Source organism: Macaca mulatta, chromosome 3, assembly GCF_049350105.2.
Source record: "Macaca mulatta isolate MMU2019108-1 chromosome 3, T2T-MMU8v2.0, whole genome shotgun sequence".
Classification (NCBI taxonomy): domain Eukaryota; kingdom Metazoa; phylum Chordata; class Mammalia; order Primates; family Cercopithecidae; genus Macaca; species Macaca mulatta.
Window position 1 is genome coordinate 147,913,464 of NC_133408.1, and position 17,406 is coordinate 147,930,869.

The following is a 17,406-nucleotide window of genomic DNA, read 5'->3' on the forward strand; positions in this document are numbered from 1 at the left end:
CTTGAATCTAATGATAGGATTTAAATTTTCCTTCCTTTGGCTCTCTTCAAGACTATTTATCTTCCATATTATTTTATTAAAACACAAACACGGGGCCGGGTACGAGGGCTCATGCCTAATCCCAGCAGTCTGGGAGGCCGAGGCAGGCAGATCACCTGAGGTCAGGAGTTCAAGACCAGCCTGACCAACATGGTGAAACCCTGTCTCTACTAAAACTACAAAAATTAGCGTCGCCTGGTGGCGCATGTCTGTAATCCCAGCTGCTTGGGAGGCTGAGGCAGGAGAATCGCTTGAACCCAGGAGGCGGAGTTTGCAGTAAGCCGAGATCACACCACTGCACTCCACCTTGGGCCACATAGGAAGACTCAATCTCCAAAAAAAAAAAAAGTGAAAAAAACCAAAAACCCCAAAACACTGGGTTAGGGTGTGAAGAGGCCAGGAAAAGGAGTAAAAAGTCACATCAAAGCAGCTATTAGTAAATTTCTTCTGAGAAGTAGTTACTGAGCTGCATTTGAAATCCTGTGTGAATAAAACGTGGCTCAAGTTCCTGGGTGACAGCTCTAGCAAAGAAGAGGTGGCATGGGGTAGGCATAAGGTACAAAAAGTGAGCTTTCATTACCACAATTTCTATTACTGTGGACAAAGGTCAGACCTGTGAGCAAACCACAATGACACTAAAGTCCAAGAATTTTTTTTTTTTCAGTCATATAAGAGATAAGAATACCCAATGTAATAGCAGGCAAGCATTCCTAACCATATTGTTTGGTCTAGAATTTTTTTTCTCTTTCTGTTTCACCTATCTATTCTCCACAATGCACACAAACATGGAATAGATATTTAGAGCCACGTGTGCAATGCAACAACCTTGACAGTCTTTAGATTTATTATTTGATGTGAACGGGCAGCAGGGTAATAACTTTGACTTCCATATAAGACCTTATTAGTCATGTACATACAGCACATTGACCAGAAGTCTCAAGGCCAAGTGCTGCTCTTATGAACTAATTAAGCATTCTGGTGGGCATATTTTGTGTCCAACCAGTGATATGGTGGTGAAGTACATGCACCCTGGAATTAGATTGCCTTGGTCTGAAGCCCTGCTCTACCGTTTACTAGCTCCGTGTCCCTGAGCAATGTAATTAACACTGTACCTCAATTTCTTCATCTATAAAATGAGGATAATAACAAGTTACTGTTAGGTTGAGATAAAACATGTGCAGTACTTAGAACATGTCTAGCACATGGTAAGCCTCAATAAATGGTGACTGCTATTATTACAGTAGAACGTATGGTTTTCAGACCAGGTATCACTAGGAATATCTAATCCTACTGTTAAAATATTACTGTCTATATGCAAATTTAATCCTTCCCCAAACTTCTGTTGACATCTTTTTTTTTTTTTTAGTGAAGAGAGAAAAATCCCTGATATTGAAAAAATACTGCTTAGGGCATATTTTGATTATTCTCAATTGTTATTGTAATACTATGCTAATTTTACCTTATTAAATATTGAAGAAGGCCATTACCATTGGGAAGAAGTTAAAATATATTATATAAAATTAAACTAATTTATCTTTATGCAATAAAATGTTAGAGGATACCAGATGCTATTTTTATAATAAACATCTATTTTCTAAAAAGGTCATTATGTCATTTATATGCCAACAAACAGAGAAGCAAAAGAGAAATGCATCCCTGGGTAAGTTGAGATCCTTCCAGAAAACATTTTGCCTCCATGTTGTGCTAAACTAGGGACACCATTGAAAAGAATAAGTCAAATTTCCAAAGAAAAATGTCACATGTCTATCCTGTTGAGGCACATAGGCTAGGAGGAAATGTAAGGTAATAATAAAGGCATCAGGCAAAATTTGTATCTGATCTGGCTTTGCAACCAGGAATTTCTCCATTTTTTTTCTAATTTATTGTGACATTAAAATTATGGTGCTCATTTGGGGGCAGTAAAATATTTTATGAGTTAAGAGAAACTCAATCTTAGAAAAGATTATTTTTAAATTCAAATTTTTGATTAAAATATAATACTATCAACTCAATAACAGAAAGCTTTTTAAAAAATTACATTTTACTTTACATTTTGTTCAGGAAATAGAATTAAATTTCATTGAATCAAAGTTTTGTTAAAAATAACTCTTTAAAAAAATAAAACAGCAAACTATACAATATTCCTATATTCTATAAATAGAAGTAAAACACTCCATTATAAGGAGGACCACTATGTAATACCAAAAAACAAAGAATAATTTTGATAATAAAATGAATTTAAATTGTAATGAACTCTCTAACATAATCTGCAAAGAATTCTATATAATTTGAACAATTTTAAAATAGTGTTATTGTATATCTGAACAAAGATTTCCCATTCCTTTTACCAGGAAGATAGTTAAGGACAGACGATTAACGTAATTTCATTACAAATGCCAAAGTGTGTTATATGCCAGTCAGATTCAGAACAATGGCAAGCAAAATGTGGAAATGTTCTTTTCCACAGACAACATTTACAGAAATTAAAGTATGTATTAAATGGTTTTCCAGAAAATTGGTTCCAGACCTACACAGATCACTAATGATTTCTAGGACAACAGCAACTAATGAAGAATTGCTACCAGGCACCTGGGAAGTCATTAGCACCAACAAGGCGTGACTGGTATGAGCTACAGAAGAAAACAGGCAGGGTGCCCCCATGACACCAACTGCATGACCTCTGGCCATCCCATCTCATGTTTCTGGGATAAATTTTTAAAGTGCCAACTCAGGTGTCTCAGATTTTTTTTCTTTTGCTTATCCTATGGACATTAGAAGTAGAAGGGAAATTAGATAATTTTCCTATTTTTGAAAAACATATGGCTCTTTTCCATTTGATTGAATAGCAGATGAATGGATAGTGGTATGGGTTTTGATTAAAAAATATCTAGGGGCTCAAAATGAAAAATTTATGAATATAAATTATTTGGGCATTTAAAAGTATGATTTGGTGCATTAATTATGGTGAATTTGTGTATAAGTACATACGAATTTCCTCTGAGGCCAATACATCACTTTAGGACACTGTTTCTGAGACTTGCAACTCAGGTTTGTACATACTCTAGGGTTAAATGCCTTTCATCATAATAAATATGAAATAATTATTAAGATGAAAATGTTTCACAGAAATACCACCTTAAACATTTGGCCTGTGTCTAACTGATCACCCTTTCTAAATAGTGACCAAATTACAAAAAAAAAAAAAAACCCACAGAAATATCAACAACAGAAACAATGCAGCTCTTTCCCCTTGTATTTCACTCAAAATTGTCTGCTTAGTAATAATGACATATTGTTCCATGTTATGGCTTCAAAAAATGTTTCCAGTGACCCTTGGGAATGCTCTGTACTATTTTCCTTCACTTTTGCTGTGGGCAAAATTTTCTTCATTCAGATCACTCTTTGAGAAAATCATTTCAGTCTGAATTGTGTACATTCTAGGTCCCTCAGTTAATATGAGTTTTTGACCTTTTGGTTTCTACAGCTAGTTCTCTTGGAGATGACTGATGGCATGAATTCTGCTTGCATGGAGTCCCTGAGAAACCACTCCCCTTCTTCAAAAAAGTACACTAAATCTCAGGACAAACTGGGATGACCAGTTATCACCGCTGCCAACCCTGTTTTCTGAGTTCCAATTAAGATGTCCAACTGAGAACAAATATGTCTCAACTAAGATTGTATTCACAGAATGAAGGAACTAAAGTTCTGGGTAAATTTAAACAAAGTGACAGAAGGCAAGGAGCTACTGTCCTCCTCAAGGGGCAACCTGCTTGACTCCCAGCATCTCTGCCTACCATTCCCACGGCCTCACCTCTAGTTTTGGGATCTCAGTACAAATATATCTAGCAAAGCAATAATTTCCTAACTGCTTTCTCATCTTCTATGTCCTTTCACCACATTTTCCTAAAATATAGATGCCAAATTAACCTTCTCAAAACAACACTGGGCATATATCACTTCTCACTCAAGAACTTAATGAATTCATAACTGAATATAATTCAAACTCAGTATAGTGCATTCACAATTAGACATATTTTAAACAACAGATTCATCACAGTCCTCTCTGTCTTCTCTTAAAAGCAGCCCTTCTGTTGCATTTTATTTATTTTATTTTATTTTATTTTTTGAGACAGAGTATCGCTCTGTAACCCAGGCTGGAGTGCAGTGGCACCATCTCAGCTCACTGCAACCTCCACCTTCTGGGTTCAAGCAATTCTTGTGCCTCAGCCTCCCAAGTAGCTGGGATTACAGACGCGTGCCACTACACCCAGGTAATTTTTGTGTTTCTAGTAGAGATGGGGTTTTGCTATGTTGGCCAGGCTGGTCTCGAACTCCTGACCTCAAGTGATGTGCCTGCCTCAGCCTACCAAAGTGCTGGGATTACAGGCATGAGCCACCGTGGCTGGCTGTTCTGCTACATTTTCTATTCTGGTCAGTATCACCACCATATGTCCAGTCTCTAATGGCAGAGATCAGGCCTTGCTCTTTCTCATTCTTCATTCTCAGTTGGCAAATATACTGTGAACTGTCTCCTCTTAAGCCCCTCTGCTAGGACAGTGGCCCAGGCTCTATTGTTTCTTATCATCTCTAGCCTCCTACTGGTTTCCAGCTTCTGATTTCACCAGTACTCCAATCTATCTTACATACCTACATATAGCTGCTGGGCTGTCTGTTCTGAACTCAGATCTGATCACGTGACTCTTGTACTCAAAATCCTTAAGTGGAATCCCATAATCTATCCCAAATTCCTGGCCACAGATGACCTCTCCAACCTGTCTTCACAGCACCTCCAACTTCTCCACCTTCAATCACCTACCAAGGCACTTGGAGTGTATCTACTACATGGCTTTACATACGATCTACTCGACCTCTGCTCTCCCAGAGCCTGGAATGTCCTTCTCCATGTCTGCCTGGGGGATGTCCACCCATGTTTCACGTTCTTTCTGAAGGATTTTCCTGATGCCATCATGCAGAGTTGCTACATTTACCTTTATATCACTATTATACCTTTACATGTATATGTACATAACACATAGACATGTACATAATATATATGTATATTTTCATGTTTTTGTACTAATTACACCATATTGCAATTACTGTGCTGTATACACTTCATGTATAGTTTACTTGCTACTGTTTAGGAATGTCTGACGCACAGTAGCTCACTTATGAATGAACGTATAAATGATTATTCATTCATGAAGAAAGCAGGGAAGAAAAGAACACCTCTCCAAAATTACTTTCAATCATTTCTTAGGTCTACTTGCTGCTTTAAACTGGTTTACTTGTTTTCTCTTTTACCATTCAAATACCATGCTTATCTCCCTCCCTGCTTAAGACATTGTGATTTTCCCCTCTGTAATTTCTACTCTTTTTAATTTTTCTAAACTACTTTTAGAATCATTCTTCCTTAATGATCAGTTAAAGTCCAAACTAATCACAAACCTTGGTTAGTCTCCCACTACCTAGTGGTCACCATTCTTTTGAATTCCTAGAGCACTTTTGGCCTCTATAACAAATTTATACATCAATAATGCTACTCCATGCTTTTCTTTTTTGATGTACATATGTGTGTATATGAGCAGTCAATTTATACATATACATCTGAATGAGTGTGATTCCCTGAAGAGCAAGAGCCATATCTGGCTCCTTTTGTATTTTTATCACCTCTCACAGTTCTCTATTTATAACAAGCAATAGATAATGTTTATTAATAAAGATGGCCACAAGACAGGCATTACATGTAGGTTCCACAAATTAGTATTTTATTTGTATCAATGAGACCCAAATGACTTCAGAATAAACTGTGATTTATTATCAATAAAATGTTGAGGTTCTAAGATCAACTATAAACAATGTTCCTACCACTCATTCAATGGTGACTGAACATTTTTCTTATGAGGAACCACATTTGACTCATAACTGAGGGAAATCTGTTTTATAAAAGAAAGGCTTTCCACTGTGTACTCTTTCTAACAAAGGTCTTTCCATACCCTAAATATTGGCTCACTTACTGGATCAAGGCAGCGACATTACAAGAAAGAAAATAATTTGGACAGAATCAAGAAGTCTTTTATAATGTAGGTATTTGAAATCTACCTCCTTGCTGAACTTGGAGATTAATCTACAGAAGAAAACTCTTAGCATCTAAAGGTCTGTTTTCAGGAAAATAAAAATGTCTATCAATCTACCATAAACCTGCTCTGGGTTATCAACCACCATCAATAGCACATGAGAAGACCCAGGGGAAAATTTAGGGTATGTTTTCCTTAGGGATGACTTCTGGTTTGGGTAGAATATATTTATTTTTCCTACTCCTCTATGGCAAGAAAGTTTCTCAGATACTTTTAAAAATATCCCAGTCAAATAACTTGTTATTTTGCAAACCAAATCGATTTGAAGACTGTGTTGCATTACAGAATATCTATAGTTAGATTCTCAGTAAGAGAAAAATGTTACATAATAGAGAAATATTTTACAGGACACTTGGAATGTAGATATATTTTCTAGGTCTTTTGAATCATTTAAATATGGTACTTTTGTCTAGTCATATTTATCAAGTTCCTTCTCAGTTTTGTTCCCCCCCCCCCCCCAGGGAACGAAGTCATTTAGGAAACTACATTAACTGCATCTTCTCTGTGCTTTTTGACAAAAGTAAATAAATAGAAATGTGCAGAAGCCATTTCCCCTGTGCTTCTTCTCCGTGTTGGACTGTCCTCTGCCTTCCATTCTCTTTTTTCATAACCTGTTCCTCCTATGGCCTTTCCTTCCCCAAGCTAATAGCTTCTGTCAGCAGCTTTATTCAGTACAGTATCAAAAGCTTTGCAGAAAACCAGATTAATCGTGCTCACTGCTTCTCTTTGTTTACCCCTTCAATTCTTGCAGAGTTCAAGGCAAACCAAGAAAATGCATGTCTAATTATACATGTATATTCCCTCTTAGATACTTTTTTGGTGCATTTTGCTTTTAAATAGATCATATAATTAAAAGCTATCTGAAGACTAATATAAGATTAGTGTTTCCAAATATAGCTTCCAAATCAAACATGTATTAAAATGATTTAAACACATATTCTGTGTACCTCAAGTTCCAAAACAGAAGTTTATGTATGCAAATGCAACAGAAATAATTCAATATTTTCCATTTTCCACAAATACTATCTATGAAGCAGATATAAATAACTATTTAAAAATAATAGTAAACTTTGGGGTTAATTATTATTACTGAAATAACAGAAGTTATGTATTCTGTGAACCTCAAAGCAGACCTTTGAATGGTCTTGTCACTGATACGTGTTAAAAGAATAAAGAATCTTCATTGAAGTCTTATTCTTAAAATATCAAAATGCCATCCTTCACCATTAATTTCATGTCAAGATTTAACAGCAATAAATATTGCAGACTTTACTACTTCTTTATATAATGGCTTCAAACGATAATATTTTGTTACAAAATTCCCTCTTATTCAAGATGAATTCGTTTGCTTTGCTTTTCCCAATGTTAAATGTAATTTTTCTGAATAGCACGGATGGTTTCCTGTTAAAATACTATAGTGTGATCCTCAAGGCACAGCAGGCAATGCCATCGCCCCAGCACCACTGGGCCATTTCTTTTATGCCTGGACCCTCTCACATCATTTTAGAACATGGATTTCTAATCCTTTTGGTCTTCTTGCTGAGAATTAAAAGGTCAGAAAGTTTTTAAAGTAGCAGTAGAATCCTTATGTCTCAAAGTACAAGTTACAAATTACAAAAACCTCCCACTTATCTTTTCCAAACCATTAGGTAGAACCACATCAGGGTAAGTCATTCTGGAAATACGCTATGAAAAAAAACATGTTGTTTAATGAGAATTCAGAATACAGCAGGAGAAGTCACAACCTGGAATGAAGCAGAGTGGAAACAGAATTACCCTGGCTGGCCTGAAAGGAGTGGGTTTCCAACTGAGACTCCAAGTGTACCAAGTGTCTAATGGGCAATCCATTTACACATCTCTTCTCATATTATTGAAGTGCAAACTGTGCTCCATAAGTATTTTCAGCTTGATTTCTTTTCAAAACTTTTGAAAAGAACAAAAATAAATCCCTGGGTGGGATTATGCACAGGACAGAGAGATGCCACTAAGCCATGCCACCAAGCATTTGTGTTTATTAGAAGAGCATTCCTCCTATGAACATCATAGTTTATAGAGTCCCAATTAGATTATAATGTAGACACTTTAGTCAGATGATAATATGTATGTAAAAAGTCTGCTAGATCTGTAGTTTTATTTATAAAGGCACTGGTGTGAAATACACACACAAAAGACCCATGTGCAAAACGGCTCATGTGAGCGAAGCAGCAGCCGGGGAGAAGGCATATCCGACACACCTCAGGTGCAGTGACGGCTTAAGGAGGCATCCCAGGAACACATTAATCAACACATTCAAGGAATGCATTAATCAACACTGCTACAACGGCTGGCATGCCCATTGTTTCACTGTAGCATGCTAAAGAGCACAGAGCAGCAATCTGAATGTGAATTTCCACTGTGCTGCAAGAAACAAAACCCTTTTCAGGACTGGCTCCATGCACCATATCCTACTCAACTCTTTCAATAGAAATCATTCTCTCCTGTATTTGTGGTAGTTTATGAACTTGCTTTCTGCAACAGTCAACCAGAAACAAAGAATCTTTACAGACCAGCTAAGTTTGACAATAGCTGTAGAAATGCCTTCTGCAGATATGAAAACTTGAATCCATCCAAGAGATTTTTTTCTTTGCCTTACAAAATGAATGCTGTCATGAAAGGCAAAATAAAAGAAAACAAAGCAAAGCAAAAAAAAAAAAAAAATCCAAGCATCTATTTGTGTATGCAGTCAGTTGTGACAGCAACATACTGCATTACCAGCAGGGGCCTGGTCCTGGCCTCCTGCTCCATACTGGGTTTCATTTTCCTCCTGGGTAGTTCCCTAGATAACCCTCCTGTCAGGATTCGACTCCCTCCAAAAGCAGCCAGGGATGAAATGTCCAGATGCTGGAAGGAAGAGACATGATAAAATACCCGCAGAACCTAGGCACACATGTCTACCTTTGTATAGAGTACCATGTGGACCTGAACACCTGAGGCCTTCCAGTATTCCTGCTGTGTCTCACTTCCAATTGTCCATACTTGGAGTATCTCACCCATTAGGTTATGTTGCACAATTAAAGTTCAATAAATGATGATTTTGGTGACAAGAATGCTAAATATAAAGATCCTAACTCTGGATGAATAAGGGATACCATTTATAACTACCATTTGGAATAAGCTTCCTCTCAGAGCGAGAATTATTTTAATAGAGGTTATACTTGCTGGGAACAACAGCCACAGGGCAGTGGCCCCTGCCTTTTGGTGGCGCTGTTCTGGTCATTTCGATGAACCTCAAAATTAAAGTCTATGGGTCATGAATCTAGCCTTATTTCATCATGAGCTCTGATTCTAGTAAACCTAGAAAACAGTTAAGAACTACAAGCCAAAAGTGCAGCAAGGAAAACAAATCAAATCCAGTAAGTATATGCAAGAAGCTATTTGCAAAGGTCACTGCATTAGCCCTTTGGTGTACAAATGCTGAGTGCTCTACATTTCGTGTACTGTAGTGACTTAGGCAGCTTTTTCTTTCCAGTTTCAAACCAGATATTTCTCCCCACTAGACTACAATGGGAGGAGAGGTGGGAACACGCAAAAGTTGAAGGATTCCTTCTACTGACTACTAGCACCAATTATTGCTGACACAAAAACATAATGCCGCTGTTTTCATCACTGTCTCACCATGGCATTATCCTTACCCAGCTATCTCCCAAGAGAAAATGCTGATGTCTTTCTTCAAATACATTTCAACTGCTCTTTTGGAGCCTTCAGAAACAGCCATCAAACTGAGCAGCCCAGGGTGGTGGGAGTGGTGAGAAGGGGGATAAGGTGTCCAGAGAAAAATGGCTGTGTCCCACAAGAATAATGAGGACAGGATGCAAGGGGCAGAAATGAGATGCCTAATCAATAAAGGCATCTCAATCATGGATGCCAATAAAACTCACAGATAAATATTAGAAAATGTATAATTTAGCCTCCCTACAGAAACGTTGCACATTGGATTTAATATGCTTCCATGTGACCCCAGGACACAGGGCATTGCTCAGACTTCATGTGGAAACAGAAAGCTGGGGAGTTGCCTGGGTTGAAAGAACAGAATGTTCTTCACTGCACTGTCATTTAGCTTCCAGGAATGCTGCATTTCAGTGGTAAGTAGTCCTTCTGTGAAAAAGTTCATCACAGTCACAATAGAGGGACTGTCCAAGTATGCTAATGCTTCAAGAGATGTCACTTAGTTGAAATCTGTGTCTTGCCTTCATGCTATGTCACAGTGAAGAGGGAGGAAGTTAATATGTACAAGAAAAGATTGTTCTAGTTTTCCAGATGACTACATACTGAATCAAACTTTACGAGTATAAAACAATAAAGAGGTAAGTATTTTTTACTTGGAGTTAGATCCCTGTCTTGGTTTTTGTAAGTTCTAGGTTTCCCAGGGTAACAGCTTTATTCATGAGCTTTTTCCCTTAGGTTCATGGGGCAAGTATTCTTTCTACGGGTGCTGTGTGTCTTCTTGATTTGACTGGTATCAAGTAACATGAGAAAAAACTTCTCGGCTTTAAAATGATCCTGTAGGACAAAATTTTGATAGCTGTCTTTATTGTTAAATTGTATGAAAAATTGGCCAGGCATGGTGGCTCACGCCTGTAATCCCAGCACTTTGGGAGGCCAAAGCGGACAGATCACTCGAGGCCAGCAGCTCGAGACCAGCCTGGCAACATGGTGAAACCCTGTCTCCATTAAAAATACAAAAACTAGCCAAGCATGGTAGTATGCACCTGTAATTCTAGCTACTCATGAGGCTGAGGGATGAGAATCACTTGAATCCGGGAGGTGGAGGTTGCAGTGAGCTGAGATCATGCCACTGCACTCCAACATGGGTGACAAGTGAGACTCCGTCTCAAGAAAGAAATAAATTAAATAAATAAATAGCATTAAAACTGTATAACTATTAGGACTTTGTGATAAAATACAGGTTCACGTTTACAAATCAACTTAATTATAAGATAAAAGTCTTTTTACTCTTACCAGTTTTACTACTATCTATTCAGAATGTAACTACCCTTCTCTTAAGATGTATGCATAACTTTAGCAACTTGGTATTGTAAAGTCCAAGGGAAAGAACAACTTTCTTTTTTTTTTTTTTTTTTTTTTTTTGAGACGGAGTCTCGCTCTGCCGCCCAGGCTGGAGTGCAGTGGCCGGATCTCAGCTCACTGCAAGCTCCGCCTCCCGGGTTTACGCCATTCTCCTGCCTCAGCCTCCCGAGTAGCTGGGACTACAGGCGCCCGCCACCTCGCCCGGCTAGTTTTTTGTATTTTTTAGTAGAGACAGGGTTTCACCATGTTAGCCAGGATGGTCTCGATCTCCCGACCTCGTGATCCTCCCGTCTCGGCCTCCCAAAGTGCTGGGATTACAGGCTTGAGCCACCGCGCCCGGCCGGGAAAGAACAACTTTCAAGTCATCAACCAAAAGAGTCAGCAAATGACTCCAACACCCTGTCAAGTTATTTTTCATACACAGCTTGCCAAATAGGAACATGCTTTAAGGTGCAGCCTGGGCATTCTTCTTCCTCACACTCCTTATGGTTACCATCAGGACCAAACTTACACAAATGTGGCCAGCGGAAAACTCACTTTATGAAGTGATTTCAGAGGCCTCTCTCCTCACTCTGGTTGATTATCAAAATGCCACCACTAGCAGCCTTGTATTTCAGCTCAAGGTTTTCGACCCAGGTAGAAGTCAGATTTCCCAGGGAGAGAATGTACACTTTAGGGTTAAAATGGCAAATGTGAGCAGTTTTTATGTGTGACACTGGATAAGGGCAGATAGAGGGCACCTCCCAAAGAGAAGGATGTGGGATGGACCTGAGAGTTTGCAAACCACAGTCCACAATTCTTGCTGCATGCATTTTTCTGAACATCACAGCATGCCAGTGAATGTGGGAAAAACTACTGAAAACTCTAAGTAGCTACGGAAAAAAACTTATTTATTCTAATGTCAGAGACCAAATACTTGAATAGCCTAGGGACATTCTGAGTATGTGTGCTTTAGAATTTTGGGAAGTTTCAGTCGGTCTTTGTGAGGCCAGGGAAACAAATTGGGAAGACACAGCATTTAGTTTTGACAAGATTCAACCATTCACGAAACTAAAAAATGAGATATTTTAGTGGCTCTCACAGCACCTGACAACTAAAAGCTCTCTTGAGCCAATTAACAAAAGGCTAGCCAGAAAGACCAACAAGAAGTGTGTATTGAGAAAAGAAGAATACAGCCTTTTCACTTGTTGCTTTAGAAGACACAGATTTTCAATCAAATACCCTTCACACAATGGGAGAAAGAAAAAATAATGCATCCAGAGAGAAAAACTCCCTTAGAACTACCTGAGAGTGGGCTAAGAAATGGGAAAGCACCTGCTGTTGAGCCCAGTGTTTCCACCTTAAAAGGGCACCATGTACTTCCTCACAGTGGCCGCTGTTTTCCCTGCTCACCAGAAAACACCAGTTTTACAAATAAACTCCCACTCTCAGTGCCTTACTACCTCGTAGATATCAGACAATATATTATCTACGAAAGAATTTTCCATACCTCACTGCTGATACTAGTATTGTATTGGTAAGCCACCATACTTAAAATCATTACTAGTAACTCCTAGTTTCTAACAACTGTAATTTATGTCCCTATCAGAACGGATGGTACTTACTATCACATTGCTTTACCTTGCAGGTGTTCTTTATGAAATAAGGACACTTGTAGAGGAGAGGGGTACATAAAAACTTTATAAAACAGGTCATTTTGCATCAACAAAGGGAGCTTTCTCTTAAAAGAGCCATCTGTACAAAATTAAGGCTGCTTTGGTATTGGTCATAATTACCTAACATCAATTTTGCTAGTCTCTGCTAATTTCCACTTTTCAGGGACTGTTCAAGCAGAACAAAATTTGTGCTATTTGATTTACAAAGCAACATTCTTATTTTCCAGGCTACTAATTTGAGGATTTCTGATGGTATTTTGAAACACTGTAAGAACTAGTCATATGAAGTCAGTTTCAATATAACACAATGGAAGCAAATTCAGCTGAGGCATGAATCATTTCCTCTCAATTACAAAAGGACATCTCAATGGATCAACCTAAGAATTCTCAAGAACAAGGGACAATGTGCTCAAAGGATTTCACTATCTCAAAATCTTGTATACAATCTTCTTTCCTTAACTAAAATCCATGAGTTTATTTGTTAAATGAAATCAACAAGGTAAAGAACTGAATGTCTGAACAATCGTGCTCTTATAATTCCTTAAAAAAGCTATTATTGGTCGAGATACAGTTCTCTGAACTGTGTTCCAGATCTCCAAGTAAGATTACTTTTTCATCAAGTTCAGTACTATAATAGATGGCCTTTCAGAAGGCATCATAGGCCTAACAGGGTCCACGCTAGAGCTGATAATGCTGAATGGCACAAATAGGAATGGGGCGGACAGCAGGGTGGGAAATAAGAAACGGGGAAGGAATTTACAAAGCAGAAATCATATTTCAAAGTAACATTTAAACTTTCAAAAGAGATATTTTTATTATTTGGACTCCATTGTGAGACAAGAAAAATCATTAATGGATGGTATACCCTCAGGAGACTTTTGATATATGATTGAATCAAAAAGAAAATTATTTTCTTGTAAATGATTCCCTATAATTTTTAATCTTTAGTCCTTTTAGAAACATTTTTACCAGCAGTGCTTTTCCTCTGCTCTCTATTTTCTGGGCTTTATGATTCATGATTTAGTTAAACAAAAATCTTATTACTATGAAAGGACACGAGGGCTGGTTTTCTTCCCTATGTATTTGATCTATCTTCTTTGACACTGGTATGATTAATGTTTTTGCATCTATGTTTCTACTCTCTGTCTTTTATCATACGCTCTGGATTGAAAAGTATTAACTATGGCAATAATATTACATAATCACATTATTTAATATTATAATTCTCATCTTTAACTATGAATTCAAATGTTTTAAGAAGACAAACTCTTACCTTTGAAGAAGCTCTTCTTATCTGAAGAAGTTGTTCTTCCTTTTAATTCTTTAAACCAAAAGTCTTCTTAGCATTGCTCTGTGGGTTAAAAAGTGGGGGAAATGTTAACAAGACATTGATTGTCATCAATCACAGCAGACTGTCAATATGTTAACTCCAACTGGCTCTCTGATGGGAAACACAATTAAGAGAGAGCCCTGCAAGGAAGACAAATCATGACTAGATTTGCCAAAACGTATGTCTGCTGGCTTCGATCAAAAGTGACAGCGGAGAAGTGACCAGAACTCTGGTGGACATCCCATTAAAGGATTCCAGCCTACAGAGTCACGTCTGATTCCTCTTTTCAGTTTAGAGGAATAAAGAGGCCTTTGTAATGTATCTATACAGTGTGGATAAAATCCTTCTTTGCTATGGGTTTATTATTATTATTTAAATTTTTTTATTTGGTAGCATAGGAACTTTTTAGGTTATGTTGGAAAGGCCTCAGGTTTTCAACAAGGGTCATAAATAGAAGCTGGGAACAGCCAAGATCTGAGGAGCAAGTTCCACCTGGGCTGTGACAAAGGCTCAGCAGTGGACAGCTCCCAAGTTCTGCAGTCTCCAACTCTCCTCCCATCAGCCTCAATGTTTCCTTTGCAAATAGTCCAGCTGAGAATTAGCCAGAGAAAGAGAGGAGGAATGGGGAGTAGAACAATCACAGCTGAGCACATTAAGTTTCATTTTTTAAACAACCAATTCAGTGACACCCAAGGTTTCTAAGGGAGGATTTGTGTCTTTTTGAACTTTGGATTTCTGGGAACAGAAGTCATACTATCAACCTCTGAAAAACCCCTCAGAGAAGAGAAACAAGTGTCAATTGAGGAACTCTGGACTGCACTCAAATATTAGGACAACTATGAATTGCAAAATTATTCTGTTAATAAAATAAAAGATGCTTAATAATCTGAGCTGGTTTTGCCCATATATGTGTTATAAAATATTTCCTGCATTAAGTTGCGAAAAATGTTAATTACATATAAAACCACACTTAATAGATTTTCATTGGATGTGAAGCAATGATAATTTATCAGGACAAAATATTAATATTGTGGAGGTTTGTAATTTTTCCTTAGAATTGGAACCAATTTTATAGTAATATTCAGTTTTCACTTTTTAAAAAAACCTCCTAGAGTTGTGTAGGAGAGCATCTATAAGAATTTTAAGATATATCTACAATAACAACTCAATTCAGCAAACTTATATTGAGCACTTAATACACATCTGCCAATTCACTGGATAAATCTAAACAAGAAACAAAAGAAAATACAAATATTTCATGCTTCCTACCATGACGGATCTCAGTCCACATGCTGATGGATTCCTAAGTTTTAATAGTTCTCAGCATAATCCAATTCAGGGCAAAGTGCTCTAAAAAGCACAGATGTGTAATTCTGCATAACATGGTTCCATGGCATCATGTGGAAAAACTATTTCATCCTTGCTTATATGTACTATTGATAGGGCACTGCTACATTTTTAACCTCCTTGTGGTGATGTAAACCCTGAAGCCTTTGGGAAGACCACCAAAAGACTGTATTAATTATATTACCACATCAGCAATTATGCCAAACATTTCTAGGAAATGACTTTTTGTTACATTCATTACTCTTATTTTGACAAATGTGTCAATGGCCTTTCATTACCCCAAAACACATTTAGGTCGAGAGAATAGGGTAATACATCATTGCTCAGGACTAATTTTCCAATAACCAGGTAACAACTTAATTTTTTAACCAAAATGCAATCAACTTACCCTATTAAATAAAACCAGTCCTAAGTCAAAAGGTCAAGATAAGATTTGATGCATTTTTAAAGTAGACTTCAGAAAAGACAGATAACATCTACGTGAAAAATGTAAGAAACTCAAAGGCCACAGTACACATAACAAACCAATTACAATAATAGTAATTCAATAACATACAGCACTAAAAATTCAAATAATTCTGAAAAGTGAATACTTGACTTAGCCACGTACAGAAAAATAAAATAATAAACTTCCTGTTTCAGAGTAAATTGCTATGGATTGGGATACATTTTTTGCAGAACTTTTTCGGTGGAAAGAGAGTTGTTTGGTTTTAAAATGAGAATTCATAACATTCAATACAACTGAAAATCTGCTATTACAAGCAGTATTAGGTAAAAAGTATCAGCAGGCAAAAACTTGTAAAATCTCATTTGGCTTATACTTTTTAGGTCAACTCTAAAGGTATTAGAGATGTTTACTCTGGTTCTTGTGAGGCTGATTGCTAAAAACTGGCCTCCTTAACAATACAGTAAAAGTTAGGTTACATTAAGATATCAAGCCTTTGACCGCTCCCCCCAACTCCAGTCAATTCTGTCCTGTTTACATTCTTCAAAACAAATACAGTTGAGAAATAGTTTTCAGAACATCAATTCTGAAAACTTTATATGCAAGAATATATTTATGTATTTGCACAAGTATGTATTTGTGCAACATGCAAAACTGTTCTGCCTTTTGTCACTATAAAATGACAGTAAATTATAAATTTATATTTAATCTTTGGTCTTAACAGAAATTTTAGTAGTAGTAAAATCATACTAATCCCAAACTCTTTTTTTTTCTTAATTTCCTGCCTTTGACACGATCCTTGGACTGAATTTGGGCTCCATTCACATTTAACCAGAGAAAAAAGGATAAAAAAAAACCTTGTTAAAACTGGCATTTATCTTTGGTTTCTCTAGGGTATGCCTGTCATCCAGCCGCTAATTCAGCTTGACATGGCCAGAAGCCCAAATCATCTTGAAACCCAGTTCTCCCATTACAGCAGCCTATGAAACAAAATACACTCCAAAAAAGAGAGTATGGTCTGAGATAAAGCACGTTCTCCAACTATAGCTCCACCAGATGGCACCCAGAGGGCCCTCCCTCTACCACAACGTAGCTGGCTGGGCTCCTGGGAACACAGGGCCCCGACTTCTGGCCCCAAGTTTAGCACCAAGTTCAGCCTACTCCTGCAAGACTAAACTCGTTGGGACTTGGGACTGACCCCATGTTACACATCTTGTGGAAGTTAGGATGGGAGCAAGAAGGGATCCATTCTAGCAAGAAAGTTGCAGGTGAACCGATGTGGATCATGCTTTACCTTTCAGAGAAATTAACACATTGGTCCTTGAAGACTGAAGACTGATCACTCACAGAAGCATCTGATTGCCTCAAGTGACACTATCATTTGCT

At 37.6% G+C, this 17,406-nt stretch overlaps 1 protein-coding gene across 27 annotated transcripts in view; it reads right to left on the bottom strand.

Moving 5' to 3' along the window:
• Positions 1-17,406, bottom strand: part of NRCAM (neuronal cell adhesion molecule) — a 305,384-nt gene that overhangs the window by 150,761 nt on the left and 137,217 nt on the right. For all 27 annotated transcript variants that reach the window (XM_077997198.1, XM_077997197.1, XM_077997193.1 and 24 more), the window contains one exon: positions 14,172-14,249. The gene's annotated coding sequence lies outside the window, so the exon portion shown is untranslated. The remainder of the gene's footprint in view (positions 1-14,171; positions 14,250-17,406) is intronic.